At 54.0% G+C, this 15,467-nt stretch overlaps 1 protein-coding gene across 1 annotated transcript in view; it reads right to left on the bottom strand.

Annotated features, from left to right (window-relative positions):
• LOC130143516 (uncharacterized) overlaps positions 1–1,572 on the bottom strand; it is a 29,299-nt gene extending 27,727 nt beyond the window's left edge. Inside the window, exon 1 of the mRNA XM_056326195.1 lies at positions 1,258–1,572. The gene's annotated coding sequence lies outside the window, so the exon portion shown is untranslated. The remainder of the gene's footprint in view (positions 1–1,257) is intronic.
• Between the last annotated feature and the right edge of the window lie 13,895 nt (positions 1,573–15,467).

The raw sequence follows: 15,467 nt of genomic DNA, 5'->3' as shown, positions 1-15,467 counted from the left end.
CAACGCAGGGGAGGCCCGCAGGCCCGTGCCCAGAGGCCACTGGCCACGCCGAGCTGCTCCCGGCAGTCGCCATGGGCCGCGGGGTGACCAGCCCTCTCCCCAGCCGGCTCTGGGAGGTCCCTCCCAGGCTGCTCTTCTTCAGTGCCTTTCCTCCAGAGGTGGAGCGTGCACGGGCTCACACCCACAGCCAGGACGAGGGAGCAGGGCTGCCTCCCTGGGGCTGACGCTCTGTGCTCCCCTTCCAGCTGGAACGAAAAGAAAAGCCGCCTTTGCTCCCAGTTACAACACAGAGAAACACCCGTGTCTCGTGCACGTGCCTGCACCTTTTCTGACAGAAAATGGCTTTGGGGTACTATGGAAACTCCTGGGGAGAAAAAAAACCCCAAACCATTAAAACAAACGCTGCTCAGCTGATGTTGGAGACCTTGGTATTAGACACCCAGACCTGTTCTCCTCCACGCAGCTGTCACTCCTGCACCAGGAACTGCTTGCTAGTGGGTGAATCTGACGGCAGCAGCTCCCAGGCAGAGCTGGGAGCAGCCCCTGGGGACACCTTTAGGCTTTACAGCAGTGTTTGCTGCCCCAGCACGGGTCCCCTGCCCCCTGCAGGGACCAGGCAGGAGGCTGGAGGGAAGAGTCCCACCAACAGCTTTGGCCTCCAGGCTGGAGAACCCTGTCCCAGGCTCAGGCACCGCTGCCTCCGGGCTCCCCTACCCCATCCTGGAGCAATGAGGCAACTCTCTTCCTTCTACAGAACAACACTCAAAGCTTAAGGGGAGGAGGAAATGCCTACTTCCTCCCTCATGCAGGTTTCCCCCAGGCCTAGAGGTTGCTGCTGTCTTCTGCTCGGCTGGGAGAGGGGTTGGAGCCTTTCTCCACCTCTCCTCGACCGCCTCTCTCCTGGGCTGGGCTGGAGGGTGGGGAGTCCAAGCGCCTCCAGTGCCGAGGGCCTGCCAAGGAGCAGACGCTCTCAGCAAAGCAGACGGCAACCACAGGTGCTGTTTCCCAGAGGACCTCTTGAAAGCAGCCTGCAGCAGGACCTGGCAGCCGGGAGACCCAGCACTGCGTGCCCGTCATCACAGCTGATTTTGCCGCTTGCATCCTGCTGCCACTCTCTCCCTCACCAGCATGAGCAGGCAAACCCCTGCCCTGCAGCTGGGTGTCTGTCCTGCTCCCCCGCTCTGGAGACCTGCCGCCCTGGGTGCCCCGAAGGAGAGGGTGGCTGCTGCTCTCAGCGGTGTCAATCGCTGCCCGTACCTGGGGTTGCTGTCGGTCCTTCCCCGCAGACCAGGCTCCCCACGCCGCCCACTCTGCCTTTGCTTGCTCGAGCTGCTCTTGCCACTTGGGCCTCACTTGCTCCCACTCTGCAGGCAGCTGCCAGACCTCCTGGAGGGGATGGCAAGGCAGCAGAAGGCAGGATTAGTCTCAGCGCCTGGAACGGGTGTCCTTCGGGTCTGACCCGTGTTGCCGCCCCTTGCCTCAGCTGGTCGGTTGGCAGGGCTTTGCCCCTAACACATCGGGGGCTCTGGGGTCATTCTGGGCTCCTGGCAAACACAGCTGCGACCAAAGCCCTGCACTGTGAACAGCCGAGAAAGGACTTGGGCATCTCCCATAGCCCCTGGGCCAGGAGAAAGTGTTTTGTGACAACCCAGGGGGCAAGGAAGATCTGAAGGAGGTGACAGACAGCCGACAAGGAGCGCACGTCCAGGGCTCCTTTCAGGCTGGCTCTCTGCACAAAGAGGCTTCTGCCGAGTCCCCAGCAGCACGGCAGCTACAGCAAGGCACGCACCTGCAGCGCTTTCTGGCAGTCGTCTGAGGATGGGAGTGTAGAGGTGGGTTTGGCTGGAGAAGCCGGCTCCTGCCTGCCTGCCTCCTTCATCCTGGGGGAGCTGCCTGGACACGGGGGGAGCGCACTGCAAAGAGGCACCAGGAGCAGTCGGCATGAGCACGGGGCAGTTTGCTCTCCCACCTTCGCCTGGCACCAAAGCTCCCCAGGCTGGCAGAAGCAGCGCGCGAGGTGGGGCCATTTCTGCTGGCAGCGGGGAGCCTTTCCTGAGCCCCCTCAGATGGACGGGGGAGGTCTGCACCTCAGCTCTTGCGTGAGGGAACCACAGGGACGTGGGGTGCACTCAGCATCCGCCACCTTCCCCAGGGAGGGGCCCACAACAGGGGAAACAAGCACATAAGAGCCATGCGGCACGTGTCAGGGACCTTGCCGCGTCCCTGCAGCCGGAGTGTCCGGAGGGGAGGTCTCTCCTCCACGGGTGCAGGATCCCTTTCATCCCTTCCCACCAGGGTCTCACCTCTCAGAAGTCTTCTTGCCCAAGTCTTTCTGTCTTGTGCCTGGCCCCTGACTTGGCAGTGCAGCAAGGGAAAGCTTCCTCCGTCTCTGCAGCAGCTTGCCACGATGCGCCTCTGCACCTGGCAAAGGAGGAAACTCAGCAGAGCAGCCCCCTGGGGAGTGCCTTTTGACGGAGCTGTGGTCACCCAGCGCGGGGCAGGGCCTCAGCTGGGCAGCGGAGACCTGTTCCCACACCTTGTCTGAGCCTGGACTTTGCTGCAGCCTTCTTGGCCCAGGCGGACAAAGCCTTGGCCACTGCTCTGCTGACCACCGTAAAGCGAAACCTGGGCAGTAAATGATGACACGGGCTTGAAGAAGGGTGACCCCTACCCTCTGCAGCTTCCCAGCACTAATCCTCACGACTCTCGTGTGAGGCACGGCACCCCTCTTCCTCGTGGCCATGCAGCCATGCATGGGTTTTATTAGCAATCTATCTCCCCCCAACACCAGGCGGCGTAGCTTAAAGCCCTCCCTGTGTGCAGCTGGCTCTCTCTGACGGGAGTGACAGGCAGGCTGGGCATAAGAAACGCAGTGACGCTGTCCGGCCACTCCAGGAGAACACACGTGTAACCCCAACTCATCGTAAGTTAACCAGAAACCAGCCCCTTCAGGTCAGGCCCCCTCCCAGACTCAACGTGCAACGCCAAGCCCCGGCAAGGCGCACTCCTGATCAGGAGCTGGGAATCCGCCCGCTCGGTCAGTCGAGGGCTGCAGAGGAAACGCACTCACCTGGGGAAGGCGTGGGCAGGAGCAGCCTGCATCCCCCGAGTGCTGGTCGCTCCACCGGAGACAGCTGCACCGGGCATCCTCAGCCTCTGTAAAGTGACACAGAGCTGCTAGAAGGTTTCCAAGGCACTTTGCTCTTGGCTCCCAAAGGAAGCAGACCTGTCTCCTGCTCCAAAAGGAAGCCACTTTTCCAAACCCCTCCTCCAAATCTTCCGCCGTGAACAGGAGCCCTTGCTCTGCTCCGCAGAAGCTGCACAGCAAACACTGAGACTGCGCAGTAACGCTGCCAGCCTTTCTGTAGGGCAAGAACTCAGAAGCTCAGAATAAAACTTCTTTTCCAATGGAGAACTCAGTGTGGGCGAGCACGTGGAAAGGTGTCGGACTGGCCTGCCACGTGCAGGCTGCCCAACGACCATCGGGTTGCTCACCCTTCAAGAGGCTTCCCAAAGTCACTGCATCACCCTCAAAGCCTGAGCAGCTCGCAGTGCTGAGCAGCGCAATCCAGCTGGCCTTGCTCTCCAGCCCTGTGACGCAGTCGCAATAGAATCGCATGCACAGGACGTTGTCGGTGAAGGACAGAACGCCAATGTCCTTGAAGGTGAAGGCGAGGCGCTGCCTGTTCCTCAGTTGGAAAGAGTGCAAGAGTATGGTCTCTTGCACACAGCTCTGCACCACGTGCCATGGGAAGGAAGTGGCTCGTGACAGCCACCTGTGGTTCAGCGGCTCGTTCTTGACATCCTCTGCAAGCAGGAGGAACATCGTCACTGGCAGAGCGGGCTGAATTTCTATGTAAAATTAGAAACAAAATGCCAGAGAAAAGGTCGTTTACGGAAACGGCTCTTGGGGAGTGGTTAGTTTGGGAGGAGCTCAAGCTGTCCGCCTAACTTTGGAGGGAATTCTCTCCAGAGAAATTCTGAAGTCCTCATTTCTCTGCGCCCTTTCTGAAGGGCAGAGAGCATGCACCCCAGTCCCAAACAGGGTGCGGGAAAGTGGAGGGCGGCCGTTGTCTTCTCACCAGGAATAACCTCTGTGGGGAACACAAGCTCCCGCAGAGATAACTCACCAATGTCTAGCTGGGAGACAGGTCTTCAAACCACGTACACCTCTTCCTCACCTTGGAATCGCTCTTGGACCGTAGCAAAGGTCCCGAGTCCTGTGACCAGGACCCCCTGCCCAGGAAAACGGCACAAAGGCTGACCACAGGGAAGAGCGAAACTCTATCACGTGCCAAAAGCTTTCTCAAACTAGATCTGGGCACGCTTTCGCCCCTGGTTGACCACGAAGCAAGAGCAGGAGAGCTGCTGAGGGACTCCCTGAGAGAGGCCTGCTGTGAATCCTCCGCGGGAGGAGCAGCAGCGCTCCACCTTTCTCGGCCTTGGCCGTCGGGCTGGGTGAGGGTGAGCTTTTCAGCGGCTGCAGGTCTCAGTCGCAGAGTGCAGCGAGGGTGAGGGCAGGCAGAGATCAGGCAGGAGAGGCTGTGCTCACTGAGGACATCCCCAGGGAAACAGGAACTCTCCAGGGACACACTGGGGACACCAGGACACAGGCAGGGACAATATTATGATGTTAGGGACTTCCGGGGGGACACCAGGACTCCCAAAGGGATGTCACTGGGACATTAAAGACACCCACCGAGACACACTGGGACACAAGAACACATGGGGAGACACCACGGCGATATATAGAATGGCCTGGTAATATCTGGACCCCTCCAGGGACACCACTGTGACATTTAGGAATTTCCCAGGGATGCCCCCTGGGACATCAGGGACCACCCCCTCACCTTCCCCGGGGACACCAGGACCCCTCCAGGGACAGCATTGGGACATTAAGGACCCCCCTTTAACACAGCCCTACCCCAGGGACAATGTAGGGGCATTAAGGACTTCTCCCAGGACACCAGGACCCCCACAGGACCAGAAACGCACAAGGGACATACTGGGAACACAAGGACAAACCTGGGGACATCCCTGGGACATCAGGGACACCACGACTGCCCCAGTGACACCACAAGGACATTAAGGACCCCCACAGGGACACCTTGCAACACAAGGACATCCTGGGAGACACCACTGGGACATCATTAGAATAGCCTTTAGGACATCAGGACCCCTCCAGGGACACCCCCGTGACATTAGGAATTCCCCAGGAACCCCGCCCCGGGACATAACAGCCTACCCACTCACCTCCCTGGGGACACCAGGACCACCCCCAGGGACACCCCACAACGCCCCAGGGACACACTGGGACACCAGGACACCACCACCACCACCCCGCCCAAGACACCATTAGGACATCAGGGACATCCCTAGAACCTTAACCACTAGAGCGTTAAGGACTCCCAGAAGGACATATTAGGTCACATGCACCCCCTGACAGACACCACTGGGACATCTAGAATGGACTGGGGACATCAGGATGCCTCCAGGGACACCGCTGTGACATTAATGACCCCCACCAGGGACACATTGTGATACACAAGGACCCACTGACACACCACTGGGACATCTAGAATGGCCTGGGGATACCAGGACCACCCCAGCGACATTCAGGACCCCCCTGGAAAACACGACCTGCATCCAGGGAAACTGCAGGGGCATTAGGAACTCCCCCTGGGACACCAGGACCCCCACAGGACACACTGGGTCACCTGAATGCCTATAGGGACACCTGAGAACACTAGGACATCTCTGGAGACATCCCTGGGACACCAGGGACACTCCCGGGGACATTAGGACCCTCCCAGGGACACCCTAGTGACATTGGGGACATCTTGGAAGCAGAAGGACCCCCCACAGAGCACTCCTGGGACATCAGGATCCCCCCAAGGGGACCCTCCAGCAGGTCATTCTCAGTTATCACGCAGAAGCTCCCCCTCGATGGAAGTCCTTAGCAGCAGGGCAGCCCTCAGATCTGCACTGTCAAGGAAACGGAGCCCCAGAAACAGACCCCCCACCCCAAAATGGGAGGACCCCCTCCCCACATGACACTTGATAGTTTAACATTATGCTAGGGGCCAACCAATGTCCTCCTTTTTCTTCTAGTGCCGTGACAACCACGGGTGGTACATGGACGGTCACCTTCTGCCCCATGGGGAACTTAGGGGCCTCCTGCATCAGTAGCACAGGTGCTGCTCCTGCTTTAGGGCATCCAGGCCATCCTGAGCTCACCTCATCCAGCTCTTTGCAGGAGTAAGCTACAGCCCGCCCCTGAGGCCCTAAACAATGTGCCAGAACTCCAAAGGCAATACCTTTTCCCTCACGCTTAAGAAGTGCACAGGTCTTTGTCACATCAGGTAATCCCCACGTGGGGGCCTCCACCAGAGCTCACTTTTTTTCAGATGCTTGAAAGTGGCTTTACCCTCCTCTGTCCCGCCGATAGACCCATGGCAGGAGGTTTTCAGTAGCTCGTACTGAGCTTTCACAAATAAAACACAATTGCCTCCCCAAAGCTGACACCATCCGACCACCCCGAGAAATCCTTGTAGTTCCTTGAGAGTCTGAGGTTCCACGAGGCAGCAAATAGCCTCCTTCTGTTGGGATCCCAACTGTCTCTGGCCTTCCAGCACTTCAAACACCAAACGTGGAAGTGACTCCTCGATAATTCCATATCCACTAATTCTCAAGACATTTAGAAGGCTTATCGTCAGGGAAAGACACAGCTCCCAAGTCCCTGCCGCAACCAGAATATCATCCTACGATCGCAGAACTCTTCCCTGATCATTTTCTGTTCTTCAAATGTCAAACTGCTTTGCCAATTGATTCCCAAAGATTGTTGGGGTATTTTGAAAGCCTTGTGGTATAACCGCCCAAGTGTATTGCCTTTTCCTTCCTCTTTCTGGGTTTGTGCATTCAAAAGCAAAAGGCTTCTGACTGTCAGTGCCCAGGGGAACACAGAAAAAGGCATCCTTCACATCAAAAACTGTAAACCATCCCTGTTCCCCTGTAAGGGTGGTTTAGTATCCGTATGGATGTGCTACTGCAGGATAAATACCTTGAGGTATGTGATTTGTTGCTCTTAAATCCTGCACCGATCGGCAATCTTGACCCTTGGCCTTTTTCACTGGCAACACAGGGGTGTTGGATTTCGATGCACACCCCACCAGCAGGCTGTACTTCAAGAATTTCTGAATTATCGCTACCGACCCACTCCTAGCTTCCAGCTTCAGGCGACACTGTTTCATTCTCAGCGGGGATGATCCAGGCTTTAAGTCAATCCTTACAGGTTTTGACCTGTGGGATTTTCCAGGAACCTCTCCGGCTCGTACAATAGGAATCACAGCATCTCTGACCTCCGGGCGTATCTTTCTCCTTTCAAGGCAGCATAGCCTGTAATAACAAAGCTGCTGCCTCTCGACACAAACAGTTTCTGGAATTCAGATTTCTATTTCCTCGTTTTAAAATCAGATTTCTGCTTCCAATTTTTTGGAGTAGATCTCTCCCCAAACAATGCTTTTGGAAGATTTGGCTAATATAAAAACTGATGAGGAACCCACTGTTTTCCCAGCTTCATTGCTAAGAGTTTCAAAAATGGCCAAGTTTCATGGGTCCCTGCCATACCAGCAATGCTTATATCCTTACTGCTTAGTTCCCCTCTAAAGTCTTCTGAACAGAGGAAGTAGCCCCAGGATCTACCCAAAGCTCAACTTCTTCACTTCCCAGCTCCACTTTAACCAGAGGCTGCTCTGGGGAGAGACTCCTCCGCTCCCCCTCATTCCTCGCTTACTGGGAGCAAGGGGGCAGAGGGGCTCCAATCCTTAAGCAGACGGTCTTCTTCCGAACACCCATCCCTTTTGCACTGTGCACACTGATTATCAGCCAACCGAGGGCTGGGCCGCAGTCCCCCTCTGGGGGCTCTGCCCTGTCCTCAGGACCTTCCCCTCACCCTACCATTTTACTCTGATACCGCCAACAAGCGACAATTTACTCTTTCCTTTTGACTCTCTCTATGTCAATATGCAATCCAAGCAACACCCAACAGCTTTCCCCTATCTCGAGCAATCACTTCCTTGTAGCTTTTGTAATTTTCTTCCAATACCATCGCAGGATTGGCCCACCAATAGAGGGGCTGATTGATCTCATCCCTCTTAAGATTCAGGGTCAATACTTGTAGAGTTGCAGGCTACCTCCTTCATTCTGTTCTGCAGATCTGTGGGGGACTCTTGGCTATCGTGCCTAGCCTCGTACCGTTCAGACATGGTTATTGCCTTAGCCACAGCATTTTGAATGCCAAATAGAATCCCTTTCTGATACCGAGTCCAAAGCTGCCTGGGTCCGTTAACATGCAGGTCCCAGTTTGGACCAACAGAGGGGAAATGATGCTCCACAGTTCCTGTTTTAACCTCAGCTTCCACATGTATTCTAGCGGCTTGACAAATCATCTCCTTCTCACTACTATCAAATAAAACCTGCAGTACTGCCGCTATATCCTTACACTCTGGATCATCCTGTGTTTTAACCACCATTATTTCAAAAACACCAGCCGCCTTCTCAGGGTCGTCTCGGTAATTTCCTGCGGTTGCTTTGCAATTCTTCAACTCCGTTACTGAAAATGGGACCCTCACCATAATGGGTCCTTCGTTTCCCACAGCCTGGCACAGGGGAGTCTGTATCACTTCCCCTGGTCTGGCCCGCTCCCACCCTGCGGCTGGGCTAAAACCTTCTCCCTCTTCACAGCCACTTTCCCTGCCACCAGCCTCGTCAGCTCGCCTGCCACCACTTTCTCTTACCCTGCTCTTATCACTAGTATCAGCGTCAGAACTCTCTCCCCGTCTCTGCTGGGCTCCAACCATTAACTCTAAACCATCGCCTCTAAACCTCCTTCTTTCTTGTAGTCATTACAATTTTAAACGCCTCTGTCTGATACTACAAGCAGAGCAGACCCTTTTCAACAACCTCTTCTTATCCTTTCCCAAAGCCAAGAGAAAAGGATCTCAGGAAGGTAAATTTATACCACACTGGTTTTGCCATTCAGAACGGGTCTTTACAGTGGAAAAAGATCAGCGTATCAAACTCTGTCCCTTTTCCTTTCTTGCCTTCAAAACAACATCAGCGGTAACATCATACAATAATGCAAACTGCCATTTTCCCCCGTCACCCAGTTTCTACAGAGACCACCCCTGAGTACAGTATTGCACTAGGGTGCTTTTAGTTACATTTCCCTCAGAACTACCCCTTGATTCTTCCCAGTGTCCCAAAACACATCCCAGGGGAGACTGCTGTAAAATACCACGGCCGTGTACACTGACCAGGGCCCGTTTCCTTTTAGTGTCCTGAACATTTTATCATACCCATGTATAGAAGTATTTTCAGATGTTCCGAGCGCACTCTACTAGACACACACGCACACACACACCCCCATTAATATACTTGAGTATGCCAGGCAGAAATTTCACCAGACACATTGTTTGCAGGAGAGCCCTCAATAACCCAACCCAGCGGGGCTTTTGCCTCTGCTTAGGGGCAGGTATCCCAGACCACCAGGAATGCCTGACATCTTACCGGGGGAATGTTGCTTTGGAGTCGTTGGTCCGGGAATCAGAGGTCTTCCCCAAGAGTCCCTCACTGCCGGCTGGAATTGCTGCGATCCGCAGCTCCACCGACGCTCAACAGCAGAGTCTCACCTGGGTCACCAGAAAATGATCCCGTAAAGGCGGTCACGGTGAAAAACCCTCTCAGACCTGATGTGAAGTTTCAGAAGGCGGGCATTCTTTATGACAGCGCTGGGAGCACAGGGGAGTGTCACCTCTGAGCACGCTCACCAAGTTACTCGAGGGTACACATTACACACAGCAGAGTACTTGCACGCTCATAGTGCATCACACACGCACACTCTACCGACTTGTCTCCTCTTGTGGCCAGAACTTCCCCGCTCAGAGGCTTTTTTGGGCATCACTCGAGAGAATGAAGTTCTTTTCCCCATCCGCTCTTTGTTCCGTGCCCTTCCCAAGGCTGACTCCCCAGGTCAGTCATCCCTTTGTTCATCACTTCCAACAACTTTAGAGAGGTAGCTTAGCTAAACTTTGTGCCTAGATTTCTTTCACATACAGCCAAACACGATATTAGAGCTTGGAAACTGGGGAGTTTAGACATCTGGTCCCGCTGCTGAGCCAGCAACCTTCCCTGAACAGATTCCTTGGACAGAAAGGTATATACAGTGCTATCTATACAGTGCCATCAAAACCTTCCCCTGCATACCACGGCTGTCCCTAAAATCCTTCCATCGAGCACCCCAGTCATGCCTAAGGGCCTCCCCATTGCCCCCATCCCATTCCCAATTTCTTCCCTCAAGCCACCCCCCACCCCGCACCCCAGCTCATTTCTAAAATCCTCCCCCGTGCCTCTCGGACTGTCCCCCAACGATTTCCCCTGTGCCCCCAACCCCAGCAGTCCATCTCTACAGTCCTTCCCCCACCCCCCTCCTTTGCCCCCACAACCTTCCCCCTGTACCCCCATCCCACCCTGAGAACCTTCCTCAACACCCCAACCACCCCCCTCCGTCGGGCCCTGCAGTGATTCCACTTGCCCCCAGCCTGGCCCTAACATCCTTCCCCTCACTCCCGTCCTGTCCCTAAAGCCCTTCCCCCCAGACCCTCACGGCCATTCCTAGACTCCTTTCCCCCGACCCCACACTTTCTCCCGTCACTCTTTCTCCCCAGCCCCTGCCGGTCATGCCCTACACTCCTTCCCACAGCCCCCCCCTCCCCTCTGTCCCTAAAATCGTTCCCCTGCCCCCCGGCAGCCCCTAAAACCCTCCCTGGAACACCCCTCTCACTACCTACAGGCCTCCCCCGACCCCTCGGTCCGTCACTAAATCCATCCCCCCCCCGCCCCCCCAGGCCTGCTAGAGACTCCTTCCCCCCACCCCCCGGTCCGTCCCTGAAATCTCTCCCCCGGCCCCACGGCCTGTCCCCAACAGCCCCCCCGGCCCCAGCAGGGCTGGCTCTTTACCATCGCGGTGGGAAAGGCGCTCAGGTTCTGCCAAGCATCTCTGCAGCTGCTGCTGTTGGAGGTCACCCTCAGAGGGAGAGGACAGGACAGCCAGTGCCACCAGGGCTCAGCTGCTGGGAGCCCCAGCTTGTGTGGCATCGGGTGGGCCTCCCGCCACGGCCCAGCACAGCCTGCAGGTCCCCTCCGTCGAAAAGTCACCTCCTCTGGGCCATGGCCGCTCTGGCAGGGCTCTTCCCAAAGCAGCCAACTCTGTTCCTCATGCCGACCGTCAGGCACAGGGGACGCTCACCTGAGAGCAGCTCCTGGCTGCACTGTGAGAGGGGGGCGAGGCCCGGCAGGAGGCCTCATAGCCCTGCGCACAGGATCCCTCTGAATTCAGCTGTTCCATTGCCTCAGGCAGCCAACACAGAAAATGGTGCCGCCGGGCATGCGGTGCCACGGTTTGAAACTCCAGTGCCAAGCCAGAAGGGGGGAAACTGTCAACCCGCTTGGTCCTTGATGTCAGAAAGAGCTCCCTTGCCTAGTTTCTTACCCGTTGCAACTCTCAGCTACACCACATGCTTGAGCTTTTCCTGGGCTTCTCTCAGGGAAGGAAAAGGATGCCCAACTGTGTGGATAACTGGCTAGCTGAAAAGGGTCACATAGACATAGTCCAGCTGGCTGGACAAAAATGCACATCGCTCTCAGCCTATCTGAAGTAAAGCAAAATACACTGTCTTTGGCTGTCCTTGTTACACAATAACAGGAAGATTTGGGTGGGAAAAGAATGTTGCAGGTGGGAACAGAAAACTACAGAAGAGAAACTAGGGGCGGGCTTGGTATTTAGGCAACTAACCAATAATGAGCGTAACTTTTGTAATATGTATGAGCTAATTATAACAAGGCATAAAAGGTGACTGTAAGGTTCAATAAACGAAGTCTGCTGATCACTCATATTGAGCGACTGTGTCTTCCCTCCGTCGCGACATTGTACAACATACAGCTCCAGCTGACAGTCAGACCAGAATGACCTTCCTGCAGTGCAGGCGGGCTGCATATCTCCAGTAGCACCCACAGCCCCAGCCTGCACTGCTTTAGAGACAGCAAAGATCCGCGCTGATGAGAAACGCTCTCATGCACATGGCATTTCACCTTGTCCACGGATGTGAAACACGGGTTGCTTCGCGAAATTTAATTGTATGGTTTCGTTCCAAGGCAAAACAGACTGTCCAACAACTTTTCACTTACACTAAAAACCATAAATCTTCACCTTCCATATGAACGGCTACATGCCAGGATATGTACGGCTGATGAGTTTTTCCGCATGTTGCTGGGGAGCAATACCTGCACGTGTTCATCATCCACCTCTACTGGGATTCCCTCTAGCTGGGTACGTTGCATCTCAGGGTTGTATGGAGGGGATTACCTCCAAGCAGCGGGACAGATCACCCCTGTCGCTCCTAAACTGCCTCTGCTGAGCATCTCGGTGCCTCCCACAGTGGTGGCTTGCTCAGGAAGAGGTGGCCTGTGATGGCTCCTCTCCAGTGCACATGCCCACAGGACCACCGAGCAAAGGACTATCCCACACCATCCTCCCCCTCTCTGAGAAAGAAAGCACGTACCTATCTATGGCTAATCTCCCTTCTGAAGCAGTACAGCTCAGCTGAGACCTCAGACTGCTTTTCTGCAGCACCTGGGATTCTTACCAACACTGTCTCCATGGACTCTACCCGGACTCAGTTTTGTGCAGAGGAGGTGTTTACTGCCGCATGCGCAACAGCAACGGCAAGGGCAGGCAGCGCAGCGATCTCCTGTTACCGAACGTGCTGCTCTGGGACTCCCAAACAGGCGGTCAGTTATAGCCCTGGCAAAGTTCTCCAGCAAAGCCACCCCCGATTTGTACCCACCTCAGCTGTACAAACACGGTGTAACCAGACGCGCAGCGGCTCTTTACCTCCAGCACTCTATGTCCCTTTCCTTCCCATGTCACCACCACCTGCAAAAGCGCTCATGGAAATGAGCAAACCCCACCCACCAGAAAGAGGCAGGGCTTTCAAAGGGAAGGAGGGTATTCAATGGAAGCTGCAGATGTGCCCTGCCTGGAGAAGGCACCACTGGCAACCCCTCCTCTGTGAGAGCTGGGGACATGCAGAGGGGGAGGAAGGCAGGCGTCGGGGAGGAACTAGAAGCCCTGGTTTGCTACTGCTGCAGTAGCCCTGGCTGTGGGGACAATAGAGCTCGCCATGAAATGACGATCAACCAAAATATTTCAGAGGGGCACAGCAGGGAGCACAAGCTGCTGGGCGTCAGCAAAGGGCTGTGCTCAGCTTCTCTGCGGCACGTTGTCACAGGCAAGGTGAACACGAAGCACAGGGAGGATCTGCAGTTCTACCTGCCTTGCAGGGGCTTGGCCTGAGCTCCCCCTTTGCAAACCAAGTCACCCTCCCACCACACCGCACAATCTCTGCTTCATGTACGTCCCAGCAACTGGGGTACCACATGCAGAGAAATCTGAGAGGTCCCCCCTGGTCACAGCTCTAGTCATCACTGGTTCCAACAACTTCTGATGCTCAGGGTGTCCCCTGCGCCCTGGGTCCTCCCTCCAGGCGCCCCTCCTCCTCTCCATTTGCCCTGGAGTAGACAACATCACACCCATCCTGGGGAGATTTAAGCCCCAAAGAGCTCAGAACTGCCTGAAGCCAGCACAAAAGCCTACCTTCTCTCTGAGAGTTGCAATGTCCTTACACCCTCCCTGTCCTTCCCGTCTCGATCAGAAACCAAACAGGGGAAGCGGTGCACGCAGATACACAGAGAATACTGAATGGGACACACTGGCTCCTCTTCCAACTCCTTTATTGTCTCAAAGGTGTTTTCATTCTGTTGGAGGAAAAAGAGAGAAATATGTAGAGTCCCCAGGTTTATCCCTGGTAAGCACTTTCACATGTTCATTTAGTAAGGCAGATTAGATTGATTCCTCAGAGATTTTTTTTTTTTTTTTTTTGGGGGGGGGGGAGGGCGGGGGGAGGAGGGGATTATAATGAACTCATTCAGTTTTTAAATCAGGCTTAGGAGCCACAACTCACTGGCTACGAATACATGTACACACATGCGTGTACAGGACAGCACAGAATACTCTATTTACTCATATGCCTCTGAAAAGACATTTTTTTTTCTATTATTTGTTGTTCTCTGCATCATTTATGGCTGGACTGCATGGACAAGATGGTTTTCTTAATTCTGTGAAAACACTTGCATCTCTTGATGCCTGCACCTCTAAACATAGTGATATGGTCATACAGCCAAATCTGCAAAGCGGATTACTGTTCTTACACCATTCTGGGCATAGCAGGCATACCCATAGAAACACCCCTGATGGCCTAATGGTCATGCCTATTTACACATTTATTTCTGCTGTTTCATCCTCTGTAAAGAACAAGTGCTCCTTTCCTCGACCTGTCTCAGAACAAATCTGAATACTTAAGGAATTAAAACAGATGAGTCGGCCAAAGGAAAATTTAAACATACTTACTTTAACAACGCCAAGGAGTTATTACTAAAATGCAGGCACTTTGACAGCAGGTATCTTACCAGTGCTGTGCAAAGTGACACAGAAAAGCCTCAAGAAAAATCTACTAGAGTTTGGGTCAATACACTAAATCCCAGCACAATGGTTCAAGGGTAAGGGCACTTCAAAACAGAATGTGTCCTGAATCAAGTTAGGAAGAAGACAAAGAACATATCCTGCCGGGAAGATCATTAACGATTAGGAAAACTCGACCAGGCTACTATAAATTTGTCCCAGGTTAGAAAAGGCCAAGAATCTTTCAAAGGACACTACAAAAAAATAACATTTAAGACAAAAGGCAGTGTAGGACCAAATGGAATTAAAAGGAGTCCTAGAAAGTAAATCTTTCAGTGATAAGCAAGCAAGGCTAATAACAATCTAGGGCATAGAAAAGATTAGCTCAGCACCAGGATGCACAGCAGATAGGAGAGCAAATTAGTTCTGTCTTACCAAAAGGTAAATGGGGGGGGAATCTGTACTTAGTGTTTCTCTTTATTTTTCCTGCATCTAATTTTTAACTGTTAAGAGAAATAACACAAAAGCTTTATTTTTGCTAATGCCAGGCAACCAGAATCTGGAATTTAAATTAATCCTTTACACACTGCCATTTGGGGATCATTTCTACCAGATCCAACAAGGATACAAGGGATAGGACAAGAGGAAAAGGCCTCAGGCTGCCCCAGGGGAGGTTTAGATTGGACATTAGGAAAAAATTCTTCACTGAAAGGGTTGTCAAGGCCTGGAACCAGCTGCCCAGGGAAGTTTCAGGGTGGCCTCACCATCCCCGGAGGCATTTCAAAGAGGTGTAGATGTGGTGCTCAGGGACACAGTTTAGTGATGGACTTGGCAGTGTTGGGTTAATGGTTGGACTCAATGATCTTAAAGGGCTTTTCCAACCTAAATGATT

The sequence above is a fragment of the Falco biarmicus genome, unplaced genomic scaffold (genome assembly GCF_023638135.1).
Source record: "Falco biarmicus isolate bFalBia1 unplaced genomic scaffold, bFalBia1.pri scaffold_36, whole genome shotgun sequence".
NCBI classification, from domain to species: domain Eukaryota; kingdom Metazoa; phylum Chordata; class Aves; order Falconiformes; family Falconidae; genus Falco; species Falco biarmicus.
The sequence above is the reverse complement of the archived record's forward strand: the minus strand, read 5'-3'. Positions and strand labels throughout refer to the sequence as shown.